Source organism: Electrophorus electricus, chromosome 3 (genome assembly GCF_041902795.1).
Source record: "Electrophorus electricus isolate QZ-2024a chromosome 3, ASM4190279v1, whole genome shotgun sequence".
Classification (NCBI taxonomy): Eukaryota; Metazoa; Chordata; class Actinopteri; order Gymnotiformes; family Gymnotidae; genus Electrophorus; species Electrophorus electricus.
Window position 1 is genome coordinate 31,847,315 of NC_137499.1, and position 18,611 is coordinate 31,865,925.

An 18,611-nucleotide genomic window follows, 5' to 3' on the forward strand; every position below is an offset into this window, starting at 1 on the left:
AACAGCACTTTGTATACAAAGACATGTACAATGTGCAAACTCTGTTTATTCGTTAGCTTTACAGCCCATTTAAGAAGAGGGCCAACTAATGATCCTTTTACTTTCAGCATCCGTTCAGACAAGTTGATTGGTGTCATCGTGATTTAAAACAGCCTTCAGAAGGATACAAACTCAACAAGCCCAGTCATTCTGAGAATATGTAAACAAAGCTTTGGGGACAAAGATGGGTTTCAAAGACACAGGTCCCGAACACAATGGACTATCCATACTTCACTTTAACATATCTCTGATCACATCAACTGTTTGGGGATAGAAGTTCAGTTCAAGGACAAACTCATGTTCAAAATAAAAATTCTCATGCAGAGGTTAGAGGTTTACCTACCCATCTCCTTAACATCCAGGTCAGGGTTGAAGGACTGAGTTGAATTCAAGAGTAGAAGATTTACAATTTGGTCTAGGGCACCTGAAAACAGCAGTTAAATGCTATTACACTGCACTGGTATGTCATTGTTTCAGCACTGTTGATTCCTTATTTTCAGTAGACCCTGATCATTCCAGCCAAAAGCATTCAGACCCATCTCAAACAATAAGACTATGTCTTTAACCATCTAGAGTACACACATCTGACTAGAGCTTGTCTTAGCATCAACGACAAAGGTGGGATTCCAACCCACGCAGGCACAGCAGATTAGCAGTCCATCGCCTTAACCTCTCTGCCACCTCGTCACATCTTACTTTTTCTAACTGCAAATTAAAAGATGAAAACATATTCAGTATGCCTTATAACGGCACTTTGTATACAAAGACTTGTACATTGTGCAAACTCTGTTTATTCGTTAGCTTTACAGCCCATTTAAGAAGGGGGCCAACTAATGATCCTTTTACTTTCAGCATCCGTTCAGACAAGTTGATTGGTGTCATCGAGATTTAAAACAGCCTTCAGAAGGATACAAACTCAACAAGCCCAGTCATTCTGAGAATATGTAAACAAAGCTTTGGGGACAAAGATGGGTTTCAAAGACACAGGTCCCGAACACAATGGACTATCCATACTTCACTTTGACATATCTGTAACCACATCAACTGTTTGGGGATATAAGTTCAGTTCAAGGACAAACTCATGTTCAACATAGAAATTCTCATGCAGAGGTTAGAGGATCACCTACCCATCACCTTAACATCCTGTTCCGGGTTGAAGGACTGAGTTGAATTCAAGAGTAGAAGATTTACAATTTAGTCTAGGGCACCTGAAAACAGGTTTTGCCAATTAGCATGGGATTGAACCTTAAAACAGCAGTGGAATGCTATTATTCTGCTCTGGTATGTCATTGTTTCAGTATTGCTGATTTCTTATTTTCAGTAGACCCTGATCAATTGAGCATATTGAGCTTGAAGAAATCGCTAGCCACCGAACCAAACTCTCTTCCACGATTGTCGTTGTAACAGCACTTTGTATACAAAGACATGTACATTGTGTAAACTCTGTTTATTCGTTAGCTTTACAGCCCATTTAAGAAGGGGGCCAACTAATGATCCTTTTACTTTCAGGATCCGTTCAGGCAAGTTGATTGGTGTCATCGAGATTTAAAACATCCTTCAGAAGGATACAAACTCAACAAGCCCAGTCATTCTGAGAATATGTAAACAAAGCCTTGTGGACAAAGATGGGTTTCAAACACACAAGTCCAGAACACAATGGACTATCCATACATCACTTTGACATACCTGTGACCACATCAACTGTTTGGGTATATAAGTTCAGTTCAAGGACAAACTCATGTTCAACATAGAAATTCTCATGCAGAGGTTAGAGGATTACCTACCCATCACCTTAACATCCTGGTCAGGGTTGAAGGACTGAGTTGAATTCAAGAGTAGAAGATTTACAATTTAGTCTAGGGCACCTGAAAACAGGTTTTGCCAATTAGCATGGGACTGAACCTTAAAACAGCAGTGGAATGCTATTATTCTGCTCTGGTATGTCATTGTTTCAGTATTGTTGATTTCTTATTTTCAGTAGACCCTGATCAATTGAGCATATTGAGCTTGAAGAAATCGCTAGCCACCGAACCAAACTCTCTTCCACGATTGTCGTTGTAACAGCACTTTGTATACAAAAACATGTTCTTTGTGCAAACTCTGTTTATTCGTTAGCTTTACAGTCCATTTAAGAAGGGGGCCAACTAATGATCCTTTTACTTTCAGCATCCGTTCAGACAAGTTGATTGGTGTCATCGAGATTTAAAACAGCCTTAAGAAGGATACAAACTCAACAAGCCCAGTCATTCTGAGAATATGTAAACAAAGCCTTGTGGACAAAGATGGGTTTCAAACACACAGGTCCAGAACACAATGGACTATCCATACTTCACTTTGACATATCTGTGATCACATCAACTGTTTGGGGATATAAGTTCAGTTCAAGGACAAACTCATGTTCAAAATAGAAATTCTCATGCAGAGGTTAGAGGATTACCTACCCATCACCTTAACATCCTGGTCAGGGTTGAAGGACTGAGTTGAATTCAAGAGTAGAAGATTAACAATTTGGTCTAGGGCTCCTGAAAACAGCAGTTAAATGCTATTACACTGCACTGGTATGTCATTGTTTCAGCACTGTTGATTCCTTATTTTCAGTAGACCCTGATCATTCCAGCCAAAAGCATTCAGACCCATCTCAAACAATAAGACTATGTCTTTAACCATCTAGAGTACACACATCTGACTAGAGCTTGTTTTAGCATCAACGACGAAGGTGAGATTCAAACCCACGCGTGCACAGCACAATGGATTAGCAGTCCATCGCCTTAACCTCTCGGCCACCTCGTCACATCTTACTTTTTTTAACTGCAAATTAAAAGATGAAAACATATTCAGTATGCCTTGTAACAGCACTTTGTATACAAAGACATGTACATTGTGCAAACTCTGTTTATTCATTAGCTTTACAGCCCATTTAAGAAGGGGGCCAACTAATGATCCTTTTACTTTCACCATCCGTTCAGACAAGTTGATTGGTGTCATCGAGATTTAAAACAGCCTTCAGAAGGATACAAACTCAACAATCCCAGTCATTCTGAGAATATGTAAACAAAGCTTTGGGGACAAAGATGGGTTTCAAAGACACACAGGTCCCAAACACAATGGACTGTCCATACTTCACTTTAACATATCTCTGACCACATGAACTGTTTGGGGATAGAAGTTCAGTTCAAGGACAAACTCATGTTCACAATAGAAATTCTCATGCAGATGTTAGAGGTTTACCTACCCATCTCCTTAACATCCAGGTCAGGGTTGAAGGACTGAGTTGAATTCAAGAGTAGAAGATTAACAATTTGGTCTAGGGCTCCTGAAAACAGCAGTTAAATGCTATTACACTGCACTGGTATGTCATTGTTTCAGCACTGTTGTTTCCTTATTTTCAGTAGACCCTGATCATTCCAGCCAAAAGCATTCAGACCCATCTCAAACAATAAGACTATGCCTTTAACCATCTAGAGTACACACATCTGACTAGAGCTTGTTTTAGCATCAACGACGAAGGTGGGATTCCAACCCACACGTGCACAACACAATGGACTAGCAGTCCATCGCCTTAACCTCTCGGCCACCTCGTCACATCTTACTTTTTCTAACTGCAAATTAAAAGATGAAAACAAATTCAGTATGCCTTGTAACAGCACTTTGTATACAAAGACATGTACATTGTGCAAACTCTGTTTATTCGTTAGCTTTACAGCCCATTTACGAAGGGGGCCAACTAATGAGCCTTTTACTTTCAGCATCCGTTCAGCCAAGTTGATTGGTGTCATCGAGATTTAAAACAGCCTTCAGAAGGATACAAACTCAACAAGCCCAGTCATTCTGAGAATATGTAAACAAAGCCTTGTGGACAAAGATGGGTTTCAAACACACAGGTCCAGAACACAATGGACTATCCATACTTCACTTTAACATATCTCTGACCACATCAACGGTTTGGGGATAGAAGTTCAGTTCAAGGACAAACTCATGTTCACAATAGAAATTCTCATGCAGATGTTAGAGGTTTACCTACCCATCTCCTTAACATCCAGGTCAGGGTTGAAGGACTGAGTTGAATTCAAGAGTAGAAGATTAACAATTTGGTCTAGGGCTCCTGAAAACAGCAGTTAAATGCTATTACACTGCACTGGTATGTCATTGTTTCAGCACTGTTGATTCCTTATTTTCAGTAGACCCTCATCATTCCAGCCAAAAGCATTCAGACCCATCTCAAACAATAAGACTATGCCTTTAACCATCTAGAGTACACACATCTGACTAGAGCTTGTTTTAGGATCAACGACGAAGGTGGGATTCGAACCCACGCGTGCACAGCACAATGGATTAGCAGTCCATCGCCTTAACCTCTCGGCCACCTCGTCACATCTTACTTTTTCTAACTGCAAATTAAAAGATGAAAACAAATTCAGTATGCCTTGTAACAGCACTTTGCATACAAAGACATGTACATTGTGCAAACTCTGTTTATTCGTTAGCTTTACAGCCCATTTACGAAGGGGGCCAACTAATGATCCTTTTACTTTCAGCATCCGTTCAGCCAAGTTGATTGGTGTCATCGAGATTTAAAACAGCCTTCAGAAGGATACAAACTCAACAAGCCCAGTCATTCTGAGAATATGTAAACAAAGCCTTGTGGACAAAGATGGGTTTCAAACACACAGGTCCAGAACACAATGGACTATCCATACTTCACTTTGACATATCTGTGACCACATCAACTGTTTGGGGATAGAAGTTCAGTTCAAGGACAAACTCATGTTCACAATAGAAATTCTCATGCAGATGTTAGAGGTTTACCTACCAATCTCCCTAACATCCAGGTCAGGGTTGAAGGACTGAGTTGAATTCAAGAGTAGAAGATTTACAATTTAGTCTAGGGCACCTGAAAACAGGTTTTGCCAATTAGCATGGGAATGAACCTTAAAACAGCAGTGGAATGCTATTATTCTGCTCTGGTATGTCATTGTTTCAGCCCTGTTGATTCCTTATTTTCAGTAGACCCTGATCAATTTAGCATATTGAGCTTGAAGAAATCGCTAGCCACCGACTCAAACTCTCTTCCACGATTGTCGTTGTAACAGCACTTTGTATACAAAGACATGTACAATGTGCAAACTCTGTTTATTCGTTAGCTTTACAGCCCATTTAAGAAGGCGGCCAACTAATGATCCTTTTACTTTCACCATCCGTTCAGACAAGTTGATTGGTGTCATCGAGATTTAAAACAGCCTTCAGAAGGATACAAACTCAACAATCCCAGTCATTCTGAGAATATGTAAACAAAGCTTTGGGGACAAAGATGGGTTTCAAAGACACACAGGTCCCGAACACAATGGACTATCCATACTTCACTTTAACATATCTCTGACCACATCAACGGTTTGGGGATAGAAGTTCAGTTCAAGGACAAACTCATGTTCATAATAGAAATTCTCATGCAGATGTTAGAGGTTTACCTACCCATGTCCTTAACATCCAGGTCAGGGTTGAAGGACTGAGTTGAATTCAAGAGTAGAAGATTAACAATTTGGTCTAGGGCTCCTGAAAACAGCAGTTAAATGCTATTACACTGCACTGGTATGTCATTGTTTCAGCACTGTTGATTCCTTATTTTCAGTAGACCCTGATCATTCCAGCCAAAAGCATTCAGACCCATCTCAAACAATAAGACTATGCCTTTAACCATCTAGAGTATACACATCTGACTAGAGCTTGTTTTAGCATCAACCACGAAGGTGGAACTCAAACCCACGCATGCACAGCACAATGGATTAGCAGGCCATCTCCTTAACCTCTCGGCCACCTCGTCACACCTTACTTTTTCTAACTGCAAATTAAAAGATGAAAACAAATTCAGTATGCCTTGTAACAGCACTTTGTATACAAAGACATGTACATTGTGCAAACTCTGTTTATTCGTTAGCTTTACAGCCCATTTACGAAGGGGGCCAACTAATGAGCCTTTTACTTTCAGCATCCGTTCAGCCAAGTTGATTGGTGTCATCGAGATTTAAAAAAGCCTTCAGAAGGATACAAACTCAACAAGCCCAGTCATTCTGAGAATATGTAAACAAAGCCTTGTGGACAAAGATGGGTTTCAAACACACAGGTCCAGAACACAATGGACTATCAATACTTCACTTTGACATATCTGTGACCACATCAACTGTTTGGGGATATAAGTTCAGTTCAAGGACAAACTCGTTTTCAACATAGAAATTCTCATGCAGAGGTTAGAGGATTACCTACCCATCACCTTAACATCCTGGTCAGGGTTGAAGGACTGAGTTGAATTCAAGAGTAGAAGATTTACAATTTAGTCTAGGGCACCTGAAAACAGGTTTTGCCAATTAGCATGGGATTGAACCTTAAAACAGCAGTGGAATGCTATTATTCTGCTCTGGTATGTCATTGTTTCAGCATTGTTGGTTTCTTATTTTCAGTAGACCCTGATCAATTGAGTATATTGAGCTTGAAGAAATCGCTAGCCACCGACTCAAACTCTCCTCCACGATTGTCCTTGTAACAGCACTTTGTATACAAAGACATGTACATTGTGCAAACTCTATTTATTCGTTAGCTTTACAGCCCATTTAAGAAGGGGGCCAACTAATGATCCTTTTACTTTCAGTATCCGTTCAGACAAGTTGATAGGTGTCATCGAGATTTAAAACAGCCTTCAGAAGCATAAAAACTCAACAAGCCCAGTCATTCTGAGAATATGTAAACAAAGCTTTGGGGACAAAGATGGGTTTCAAAGACACACAGGTCCCGAACACAATGGACTATCCATACTTCACTTTAACATATCTCTGACCACATCAACGGTTTGGGGATAGAAGTTCAGTTCAAGGACAAACTCATGTTCACAATAGAAATTCTCATGCAGATGTTAGAGGTTTACCTACCAATCTCCCTAACATCCAGGTCAGGGTTGAAGGACTGAGTTGAATTCAAGAGTAGAAGATTAACAATTTGGTCTATGGCTCCTGAAAACAGCAGTTAAATGCTATTACACTGCACTGGTATGTCATTGTTTCAGCACTGTTGTTTCCTTATTTTCAGTAGACCCTGATCATTCCAGCCAAAAGCATTCAGACCCATCTCAAACAATAAGACTATGCCTTTAACCATCTAGAGTACACACATCTGACTAGAGCTTGTTTTAGCATCAACGACGAAGGTGGGATTCCAACCCACGCGTGCACAGCACAATGGATTAGCAGTCCATCGCCTTAACCTCTCGGCCACCTCGTCACATCTTACTTTTTCTAACTGCAAATTAAAAGATGAAAACAAATTCAGTATGCCTTGTAACAGCACTTTGTATACAAAGACATGTACATTGTGCAAACTCTGTTTATTCGTTAGCTTTACAGCCCATTTACGAAGGGGGCCAACTAATGAGCCTTTTACTTTCAGCATCCGTTCAGCCAAGTTGATTGGTGTCATCGAGATTTAAAACAGCCTTCAGAAGGATACAAACTCAACAAGCCCAGTCATTCTGAGAATATGTAAACAAAGCCTTGTGGACAAAGATGGGTTTCAAACACACAGGTCCAGAACACAATGGACTATCAATACTTCACTTTGACATATCTGTGACCACATCAACTGTTTGGGGATATAAGCTCAGTTCAAGGACAAACTCGTTTTCAACATAGAAATTCTCATGCAGAGGTTAGAGGATTACCTACCCATCACCTTAACATCCTGGTCAGGGTTGAAGGACTGAGTTGAATTCAAGAGTAGAAGATTTACAATTTAGTCTAGGGCACCTGAAAACAGGTTTTGCCAATTAGCATGGGATTGAACCTTAAAACAGCAGTGGAATGCTATTATTCTGCTCTGGTATGTCATTGTTTCAGCCCTGTTGATTCCTTATTTTCAGTAGACCCTGATCAATTTAGCATATTGAGCTTGAAGAAATCGCTAGCCACCGACTCAAACTCTCTTCCACGATTGTCGTTGTAACAGCACTTTGTATACAAAGACATGTACATTGTGCAAACTCTGTTTATTCGTTAGCTTTACAGCCCATTTACAAAGGGGGCCAACTAATGAGCCTTTTACTTTCAGCATCCGTTCAGCCAAGTTGATTGGTGTCATCGAGATTTAAAACAGCCTTCAGAAGGATACAAACTCAACAAGCCCAGTCATTCTGAGAATATGTAAACAAAGCCTTGTGGACAAAGATGGGTTTCAAACACACAGGTCCAGAACACAATGGACTATCAATACTTCACTTTGACATATCTGTGACCACATCAACTGTTTGGGGATATAAGCTCAGTTCAAGGACAAACTCGTTTTCAACATAGAAATTCTCATGCAGAGGTTAGAGGATTACCTACCCATCACCTTAACATCCTGGTCAGGGTTGAAGGACTGAGTTGAATTCAAGAGTAGAAGATTTACAATTTAGTCTAGGGCACCTGAAAACAGGTTTTGCCAATTAGCATGGGATTGAACCTTAAAACAGCAGTGGAATGCTATTATTCTGCTCTGGTATGTCATTGTTTCAGCATTGTTGGTTTCTTATTTTCAGTAGACCCTGATCAATTGAGTATATTGAGCTTGAAGAAATCGCTAGCCACCGACTCAAACTCTCCTCCACGATTGTCCTTGTAACAGCACTTTGTATACAAAGACATGTACATTGTGCAAACTCTGTTTATTCGTTAGCTTTACAGCCCATTTACGAAGGGGGCCAACTAATGAGCCTTTTACTTTCAGCATCCGTTCAGCCAAGTTGATTGGTGTCATCGAGATTTAAAACAGCCTTCAGAAGGATACAAACTCAACAAGCCCAGTCATTCTGAGAATATGTAAACAAAGCCTTGTGGACAAAGATGGGTTTCAAACACACAGGTCCAGAACACAATGGACTATCAATACTTCACTTTGACATGTCTGTGACCACATCAACTGTTTGGGGATATAAGTTCAGTTCAAGGACAAACTCGTTTTCAACATAGAAATTCTCATGCAGAGGTTAGAGGATTACTTAACCATCACCTTAATATCCTGGTCAGGGTTGAATTCAAGAGTAGAAGAATTACAATTTAGTCTAGGGCACCTGAAAACAGGTTTTGCCAATTAGCATGGGAATGAACCTTAAAACAGCAGTGGAATGCTATTATTCTGCTCTGGTATGTCATTGTTTCAGCCCTGTTGATTCCTTATTTTCAGTAGACCCTGATCAATTTAGCATATTGAGCTTGAAGAAATCGCTAGCCACCGACTCAAACTCTCTTCCACGATTGTCGTTGTAACAGCACTTTGTATACAAAGACATGTACAATGTGCAAACTCTGTTTATTCGTTAGCTTTACAGCCCATTTAAGAAGGGGGCCAACTAATGATCCTTTTACTTTCACCATCCGTTCAGACAAGTTGATTGGTGTCATCGAGATTTAAAACAGCCTTCAGAAGGATACAAACTCAACAATCCCAGTCATTCGGAGAATATGTAAACAAAGCTTTGGGGACAAAGATGGGTTTCAAAGACACACAGGTCCCGAACACAATGGACTATCCATACTTCACTTTAACATATCTCTGACCACATCAACGGTTTGGGGATAGAAGTTCAGTGCAAGGACAAACTCATGTTCACAATAGAAATTCTCATGCAGATGTTAGAGGTTTACCTACCCATCTCCTTAACATCCAGGTCAGGGTTGAAGGACTGAGTTGAATTCAAGAGTAGAAGATTAACAATTTGGTCTAGGGCTCCTGAAAACAGCAGTTAAATGCTATTACACTGCACTGGTATGTCATTGTTTCAGCACTGTTGATTCCTTATTTTCAGTAGACCCTGATCATTCCAGCCAAAAGCATTCAGACCCATCTCAAACAATAAGACTATGCCTTTAACCATCTAGAGTACACACATCTGACTAGAGCTTGTTTTAGGATCAACGACGAAGGTGGGATTCGAACCCACGCGTGCACAGCACAATGGATTAGCAGTCCATCGCCTTAACCTCTCGGCCACCTCGTCACATCTTACTTTTTCTAACTGCAAATTAAAAGATGAAAACAAATTCAGTATGCCTTGTAACAGCACTTTGTATACAAAGACATGTACATTGTGCAAACTCTGTTTATTCGTTAGCTTTACAGCCCATTTACGAAGGGGGCCAACTAATGAGCCTTTTACTTTCAGCATCCGTTCAGCCAAGTTGATTGGTGTCATCGAGATTTAAAACAGCCTTCAGAAGGATACAAACTCAACAAGCCCAGTCATTCTGAGAATATGTAAACAAAGCCTTGTGGACAAAGATGGGTTTCAAACACACAGGTCCAGAACACAATGGACTATCCATACTTCACTTTGACATATCTGTGACCACATCAACTGTTTGGGGATATAAGTTCAGTTCAAGGACAAACTCATTTTCAACATAGAAATTCTCATGCAGAGGTTAGAGGATTACTTAACCATCACGTTAATATCCTGGTCAGGGTTGAAGGACTGAGTTGAATTCAAGAGTAGAAGATTTACAATTTAGTCTAGGGCACCTGAAAACAGGTTTTGCCAATTAGCATGGGAATGAACCTTAAAACAGCAGTGGAATGCTATTATTCTGCTCTGGTATGTCATTTTTTCAGCCCTGTTGATTCCTTATTTTCAGTAGACCCTGATCAATTTAGCATATTGAGCTTGAAGAAATCGCTAGCCACCGACTCAAACTCTCTTCCACGATTGTCGTTGTAACAGCACTTTGTATACAAAGACATGTACAATGTGCAAACTCTGTTTATTCGTTAGCTTTACAGCCCATTTAAGAAGGGGGCCAACTAATGATCCTTTTACTTTCACCATCCGTTCAGACAAGTTGATTGGTGTCATCGAGATTTAAAACAGCCTTCAGAAGGATACAAACTCAACAATCCCAGTCATTCTGAGAATATGTAAACAAAGCTTTGGGGACAAAGATGGGTTTCAAAGACACACAGGTCCCGAACACAATGGACTATCCATACTTCACTTTAACATATCTCTGACCACATCAACGGTTTGGGGATAGAAGTTCAGTTCAAGGACAAACTCATGTTCACAATAGAAATTGTCATGCAGATGTTAGAGGTTTACCTACCAATCTCCCTAACATCCAGGTCAGGGTTGAAGGACTGAGTTGAATTCAAGAGTAGAAGATTAACAATTTGGTCTATGGCTCCTGAAAACAGCAGTTAAATGCTATTACACTGCACTGGTATGTCATTGTTTCAGCACTGTTGTTTCCTTATTTTCAGTAGACCCTGATCATTCCAGCCAAAAGCATTCAGACCCATCTCAAACAATAAGACTATGCCTTTAACCATCTAGAGTACACACATCTGACTAGAGCTTGTTTTAGCATCAACGACGAAGGTGGGATTCCAACCCACGCGTGCACAGCACAATGGATTAGCAGTCCATCGCCTTAACCTCTCGGCCACCTCGTCACATCTTACTTTTTCTAACTGCAAATTAAAAGATGAAAACAAATTCAGTATGCCTTGTAACAGCACTTTGTATACAAAGACATGTACATTGTGCAAACTCTGTTTATTCGTTAGCTTTACAGCCCATTTACGAAGGGGGCCAACTAATGAGCCTTTTACTTTCAGCATCCGTTCAGCCAAGTTGATTGGTGTCATCGAGATTTAAAACAGCCTTCAGAAGGATACAAACTCAACAAGCCCAGTCATTCTGAGAATATGTAAACAAAGCCTTGTGGACAAAGATGGGTTTCAAACACACAGGTCCAGAACACAATGGACTATCAATACTTCACTTTGACATATCTGTGACCACATCAACTGTTTGCGGATATAAGTTCAGTTCAAGGACAAACTCGTTTTCAACATAGAAATTCTCATGCAGAGGTTAGAGGATTACCTACCCATCACCTTAACATCCTGGTCAGGGTTGAAGGACTGAGTTGAATTCAAGAGTAGAAGATTTACAATTTAGTCTAGGGCACCTGAAAACAGGTTTTGCCAATTAGCATGGGATTGAACCTTAAAACAGCAGTGGAATGCTATTATTCTGCTCTGGTATGTCATTGTTTCAGCATTGTTGGTTTCTTATTTTCAGTAGACCCTGATCAATTGAGTATATTGAGCTTGAAGAAATCGCTAGCCACCGACTCAAACTCTCCTCCACGATTGTCCTTGTAACAGCACTTTGTATACAAAGACATGTACATTGTGCAAACTCTATTTATTCGTTAGCTTTACAGCCCATTTAAGAAGGGGGCCAACTAATGATCCTTTTACTTTCAGTATCCGTTCAGACAAGTTGATAGGTGTCATCGAGATTTAAAACAGCCTTCAGAAGCATAAAAACTCAACAAGCCCAGTCATTCTGAGAATATGTAAACAAAGCCTTGTGGACAAAGATGGGTTTCAAACACACAGGTCCAGAACACAATGGACTATCCATACTTCACTTTAACATATCTGTGACCACATCAACTGTTTGGGGATAGAAGTTCAGTTCAAGGACAAACTCATGTTCACAATAGAAATTCTCATGCAGATGTTAGAGGTTTACCTACCCATCTCCTTAACATCCAGGTCAGGGTTGAAGGACTGAGTTGAATTCAAGAGTAGAAGATTTACAATTTGGTCTAGGGCACCTGAAAACAGCAGTTAAATGCTATTACACTGCACTGGTATGTCATTGTTTCAGCACTGTTGTTTCCTTATTTTCAGTAGACCCTGATCATTCCAGCCAAAAGCATTCAGACCCATCTCAAACAATAAGACTATGCCTTTAACCATCTAGAGTACACACATCTGACTAGAGCTTGTTTTAGCATCAACGACGAAGGTGGGATTCAAACCCACGTGTGCACAGCACAATGGATTAGCAGTCCATCGCCTTAACCTCTCAGCCACCTCGTCACATCTTACTTTTTCTAACTGCAAATTAAAAGATGAAAACAAATTCAGTATGCCTTGTAACAGCACTTTGTATACAAAGACATGTACATTGTGCAAACTCTGTTTATTCGTTAGCTTTACAGCCCATTTACAAAGGGGGCCAACTAATGAGCCTTTTACTTTCAGCATCCGTTCAGCCAAGTTGATTGGTGTCATCGAGATTTAAAACAGCCTTCAGAAGGATACAAACTCAACAAGCCCAGTCATTCTGAGAATATGTAAACAAAGCCTTGTGGACAAAGATGGGTTTCAAACACACAGGTCCAGAACACAATGGACTATCAATACTTCACTTTGACATATCTGTGACCACATCAACTGTTTGGGGATATAAGTTCAGTTCAAGGACAAACTCGTTTTCAACATAGAAATTCTCATGCAGAGGTTAGAGGATTACCTACCCATCACCTTAACATCCTGGTCAGGGTTGAAGGACTGAGTTGAATTCAAGAGTAGAAGATTTACAATTTAGTCTAGGGCACCTGAAAACAGGTTTTGCCAATTAGCATGGGATTGAACCTTAAAACAGCAGTGGAATGCTATTATTCTGCTCTGGTATGTCATTGTTTCAGCATTGTTGGTTTCTTATTTTCAGTAGACCCTGATCAATTGAGTATATTGAGCTTGAAGAAATCGCTAGCCACCGACTCAAACTCTCCTCCACGATTGTCCTTGTAACAGCACTTTGTATACAAAGACATGTACATTGTGCAAACTCTATTTATTCGTTAGCTTTACAGCCCATTTAAGAAGGGGGCCAACTAATGATCCTTTTACTTTCAGTATCCGTTCAGACAAGTTGATAGGTGTCATCGAGATTTAAAACAGCCTTCAGAAGCATAAAAACTCAACAAGCCCAGTCATTCTGAGAATATGTAAACAAAGCCTTGTGGACAAAGATGGGTTTCAAAGACACACAGGTCCCGAACACAATGGACTATCCATACTTCACTTTAACATATCTGTGACCACATCAACTGTTTGGGGATAGAAGTTCAGTTCAAGGACAAACTCATGTTCACAATAGAAATTCTCATGCAGATGTTAGAGGTTTACCTACCCATCTCCTTAACATCCAGGTCAGGGTTGAAGGACTGAGTTGAATTCAAGAGTAGAAGATTTACAATTTGGTCTAGGGCACCTGAAAACAGCAGTTAAATGCTATTACACTGCACTGGTATGTCATTGTTTCAGCACTGTTGATTCCTTATTTTCAGTAGACCCTGATCATTCCAGCCAAAAGCATTCAGACCCATCTCAAACAATAAGACTATGCCTTTAACCATCTAGAGTACACACATCTGACTAGAGCTTGTTTTAGCATCAACGACGAAGGTGGGATTCAAACCCACGCGTGCACAGCACAATGGATTAGCAGTCCATCGCCTTAACCTCTCGGCCACCTCGTCACATCTTACTTTTTCTAACTGCAAATTAAAAGATGAAAACAAATTCAGTATGCCTTGTAACAGCACTTTGTATACAAAGACATGTACATTGTGCAAACTCTGTTTATTCGTTAGCTTTACAGCCCATTTACAAAGGGGGCCAACTAATGAGCCTTTTACTTTCAGCATCCGTTCAGCCAAGTTGATTGGTGTCATCGAGATTTAAAACAGCCTTCAGAAGGATACAAACTCAACAAGCCCAGTCATTCTGAGAATATGTAAACAAAGCCTTGTGGACAAAGATGGGTTTCAAACACACAGGTCCAGAACACAATGGACTATCAATATTTCACTTTGACATATCTGTGACCACATCAACTGTTTGGGGATATAAGTTCAGTTCAAGGACAAACTTGTTTTCAACATAGAAATTCTCATGCAGAGGTTAGAGGATTACCTACCCATCACCTTAACATCCTGGTCAGGGTTGAAGGACTGAGTTGAATTCAAGAGTAGAAGATTTACAATTTAGTCTAGGGCACCTGAAAACAGGTTTTGCCAATTAGCATGGGATTGAACCTTAAAACAGCAGTGGAATGCTATTATTCTGCTCTGGTATGTCATTGTTTCAGTATTGTTGATTTCTTCTTTTCAGTAGACCCTGATCAATTGAGCATATTGAGCTTGAAGAAATCGCTAGCCACCGACTCAAACTCTCTTCCACGATTGTCGTTGTAACAGCACTTTGTATACAAAGACATGTACAATGTGCAAACTCTGTTTATTCGTTAGCTTTACAGCCCATTTAAGAAGGGGGCCAGCTAATGATCCTTTTACTTTCACCATCCGTTCAGACAAGTTGATTGGTGTCATCGAGATTAAAAACAGCCTTCAGAAGGATACAAACTCAACAATCCCAGTCATTCTGAGAATATGTAAACAAAGCTTTGGGGACAAAGATGGGTTTCAAAGACAAACAGGTCCCGAACACAATGGACTATCCATACTTCACTTTAACATATCTCTGACCACATCAACGGTTTGGGGATAGAAGTTCAGTGCAAGGACAAACTCATGTTCACAATAGAAATTCTCATGCAGATGTTAGAGGTTTACCTACCCATCTCCTTAACATCCAGGTCAGGGTTGAAGGACTGAGTTGAATTCAAGAGTAGAAGATTAACAATTTGGTCTAGGGCTCCTGAAAACAGCAGTTAAATGCTATTACACTGCACTGGTATGTCATTGTTTCAGCACTGTTGATTCCTTATTTTCAGTAGACCCTGATCATTCCAGCCAAAAGCATTCAGACCCATCTCAAACAATAAGACTATGCCTTTAACCATCTAGAGTACACACATCTGACTAGAGCTTGTTTTAGGATCAACGACGAAGGTGGGATTCCAACCCACGCGTGCACAGCACAATGGATTAGCAGTCCATCGCCTTAACCTCTCGGCCACCTCGTCACATCTTACTTTTTCTAACTGCAAATTAAAAGATGAAAACAAATTCAGTATGCCTTGTAACAGCACTTTGCATACAAAGACATGTACATTGTGCAAACTCTGTTTATTCGTTAGCTTTACAGCCCATTTACGAAGGGGGCCAACTAATGAGCCTTTTACTTTCAGCAGCCGTTCAGCCAAGTTGATTGGTGTCATCGAGATTTAAAACAGCCTTCAGAAGGATACAAACTCAACAAGCCCAGTCATTCTGAGAATATGTAAACAAAGCCTTGTGGACAAAGATGGGTTTCAAACACACAGGTCCAGAACACAATGGACTATCCATACTTCACTTTGACATATCTGTGACCACATCAACTGTTTGGGGATATAAGTTCAGTTCAAGGACAAACTCATGTTCAACATAGAAATTCTCATGCAGAGGTTAGAGGATTACCTAACCATCACCTTAATATCCTGGTCAGGGTTGAAGGACTGAGTTGAATTCAAGAGTAGAAGATTTACAATTTAGTCTAGGGCACCTGAAAACAGGTTTTGCCAATTAGCATGGGATTGAACCTTAAAACAGCAGTGGAATGCTATTATTCTGCTCTGGTATGTCATTGTTTCAGCCCTGTTGATTCCTTATTTTCAGTAGACCCTGATCAATTTAGCATATTGAGCTTGAAGAAATCGCTAGCCACTGACTCAAACTCTCTTCCACGATTGTCGTTATAACAGCACTTTGTATACAAAGACATGTACAATGTGCAAACTCTGTTTATTCGTTAGCTTTACAGCCCATTTAAGAAGGGGGCCAACTAATGATCCTTTTACTTTCACCATCCGTTCAGACAAGTTGATTGGTGTCATCGAGATTTAAAACAGCCTTCAGAAGGATACAAACTCAACAATCCCAGTCATTCTGAGAATATGTAAACAAAGCTTTGGGGACAAAGATGGGTTTCAAAGACACACAGGTCCCGAACACAATGGACTATCCATACTTCACTTTAACATATCTCTGACCACATCAACGGTTTGGGGATAGAAGTTCAGTTCAAGGACAAACTCATGTTCACAATAGAAATTCTCATGCAGATGTTAGAGGTTTACCTACCCATCTCCTTAACATCCAGGTCAGGGTTGAAGGACTGAGTTGAATTCAAGAGTAGAAGATTAACAATTTGGTCTAGGGCTCCTGAAAACAGCAGTTAAATGCTATTACACTGCACTGGTATGTCATTGTTTCAGCACTGTTGATTCCTTATTTTCAGTAGACCCTGATCATTCCAGCCAAAAGCATTCAGACCCATCTCAAACAATAAGACTATGCCTTTAACCATCTAGAGTACACACATCTGACTAGAGCTTGTTTTAGGATCAACGACGAAGGTGGGATTCCAACCCACGCGTGCACAGCACAATGGATTAGCAGTCCATCGCCTTAACCTCTCGGCCACCTCGTCACATCTTACTTTTTCTAACTGCAAATTAAAAGATGAAAACAAATTCAGTATGCCTTGTAACAGCACTTTGCATACAAAGACATGTACATTGTGCAAACTCTGTTTATTCGTTAGCTTTACAGCCCATTTACGAAGGGGGCCAACTAATGAGCCTTTTACTTTCAGCAGCCGTTCAGCCAAGTTGATTGGTGTCATCGAGATTTAAAACAGCCTTCAGAAGGATACAAACTCAACAAGCCCAGTCATTCTGAGAATATGTAAACAAAGCCTTGTGGACAAAGATGGGTTTCAAACACACAGGTCCAGAACACAATGGACTATCCATACTTCACTTTGACATATCTGTGACCACATCAACTGTTTGGGGATATAAGTTCAGTTCAAGGACAAACTCATGTTCAACATAGAAATTCTCATGCAGAGGTTAGAGGATTACCTAACCATCACCTTAATATCCTGGTCAGGGTTGAAGGACTGAGTTGAATTCAAGAGTAGAAGATTTACAATTTAGTCTAGGGCACCTGAAAACAGGTTTTGCCAATTAGCATGGGATTGAACCTTAAAACAGCAGTGGAATGCTATTATTCTGCTCTGGTATGTCATTGTTTCAGCCCTGTTGATTCCTTATTTTCAGTAGACCCTGATCAATTTAGCATATTGAGCTTGAAGAAATCGCTAGCCACTGACTCAAACTCTCTTCCACGATTGTCGTTATAACAGCACTTTGTATACAAAGACATGTACAATGTGCAAACTCTGTTTATTCGTTAGCTTTACAGCCCATTTAAGAAGGGGGCCAACTAATGATCCTTTTACTTTCACCATCCGTTCAGACAAGTTGATTGGTGTCATCGAGATTTAAAACAGCCTTCAGAAGGATACAAACTCAACAATCCCAGTCATTCTGAGAATATGTAAACAAAGCTTTGGGGACAAAGATGGGTTTCAAAGACACACAGGTCCCGAACACAATGGACTATCCATACTTCACTTTAACATATCTCTGACCACATCAACGGTTTGGGGATAGAAGTTCAGTTCAAGGACAAACTCATGTTCACAATAGAAATTCTCATGCAGATGTTAGAGGTTTACCTACCCATCTCCTTAACATCCAGGTCAGGGTTGAAGGACTGAGTTGAATTCAAGAGTAGAAGATTAACAATTTGGTCTAGGGCTCCTGAAAACAGCAGTTAAATGCTATTACACTGCACTGGTATGTCATTGTTTCAGCACTGTTGATTCCTTATTTTCAGTAGACCCTGATCATTCCAGCCAAAAGCATTCAGACCCATCTCAAACAATAAGACTATGCCTTT

At 40.2% G+C, this 18,611-nt stretch overlaps 10 non-coding genes across 10 annotated transcripts; all 10 read right to left on the reverse strand.

Annotated features, from left to right (window-relative positions):
• Positions 1–2,747: 2,747 nt before the first annotated feature.
• Positions 2,748–2,829, reverse strand: trnas-gcu (transfer RNA serine (anticodon GCU)). Its single transcript has one exon. It is a non-coding gene; the product is annotated as a tRNA-Ser (tRNA).
• Positions 2,830–3,538: 709 nt separating this feature from the next.
• Positions 3,539–3,620, reverse strand: trnas-gcu (transfer RNA serine (anticodon GCU)). Its single transcript has one exon. It is a non-coding gene; the product is annotated as a tRNA-Ser (tRNA).
• Positions 3,621–4,327: 707 nt separating this feature from the next.
• trnas-gcu (transfer RNA serine (anticodon GCU)) lies at positions 4,328–4,409 on the reverse strand. The gene has a single exon. It is a non-coding gene; the product is annotated as a tRNA-Ser (tRNA).
• A 2,814-nt stretch (positions 4,410–7,223) lies between these two features.
• On the reverse strand, positions 7,224–7,305 carry trnas-gcu (transfer RNA serine (anticodon GCU)). The gene has a single exon. It is a non-coding gene; the product is annotated as a tRNA-Ser (tRNA).
• A 2,667-nt stretch (positions 7,306–9,972) lies between these two features.
• On the reverse strand, positions 9,973–10,054 carry trnas-gcu (transfer RNA serine (anticodon GCU)). The gene has a single exon. It is a non-coding gene; the product is annotated as a tRNA-Ser (tRNA).
• A 1,366-nt stretch (positions 10,055–11,420) lies between these two features.
• Positions 11,421–11,502, reverse strand: trnas-gcu (transfer RNA serine (anticodon GCU)). Its single transcript has one exon. It is a non-coding gene; the product is annotated as a tRNA-Ser (tRNA).
• Positions 11,503–12,866: 1,364 nt separating this feature from the next.
• Positions 12,867–12,948, reverse strand: trnas-gcu (transfer RNA serine (anticodon GCU)). The gene has a single exon. It is a non-coding gene; the product is annotated as a tRNA-Ser (tRNA).
• A 1,366-nt stretch (positions 12,949–14,314) lies between these two features.
• Positions 14,315–14,396, reverse strand: trnas-gcu (transfer RNA serine (anticodon GCU)). The gene has a single exon. It is a non-coding gene; the product is annotated as a tRNA-Ser (tRNA).
• Positions 14,397–15,762: 1,366 nt separating this feature from the next.
• Positions 15,763–15,844, reverse strand: trnas-gcu (transfer RNA serine (anticodon GCU)). The gene has a single exon. It is a non-coding gene; the product is annotated as a tRNA-Ser (tRNA).
• A 1,366-nt stretch (positions 15,845–17,210) lies between these two features.
• Positions 17,211–17,292, reverse strand: trnas-gcu (transfer RNA serine (anticodon GCU)). Its single transcript has one exon. It is a non-coding gene; the product is annotated as a tRNA-Ser (tRNA).
• Positions 17,293–18,611: the final 1,319 nt, after the last annotated feature.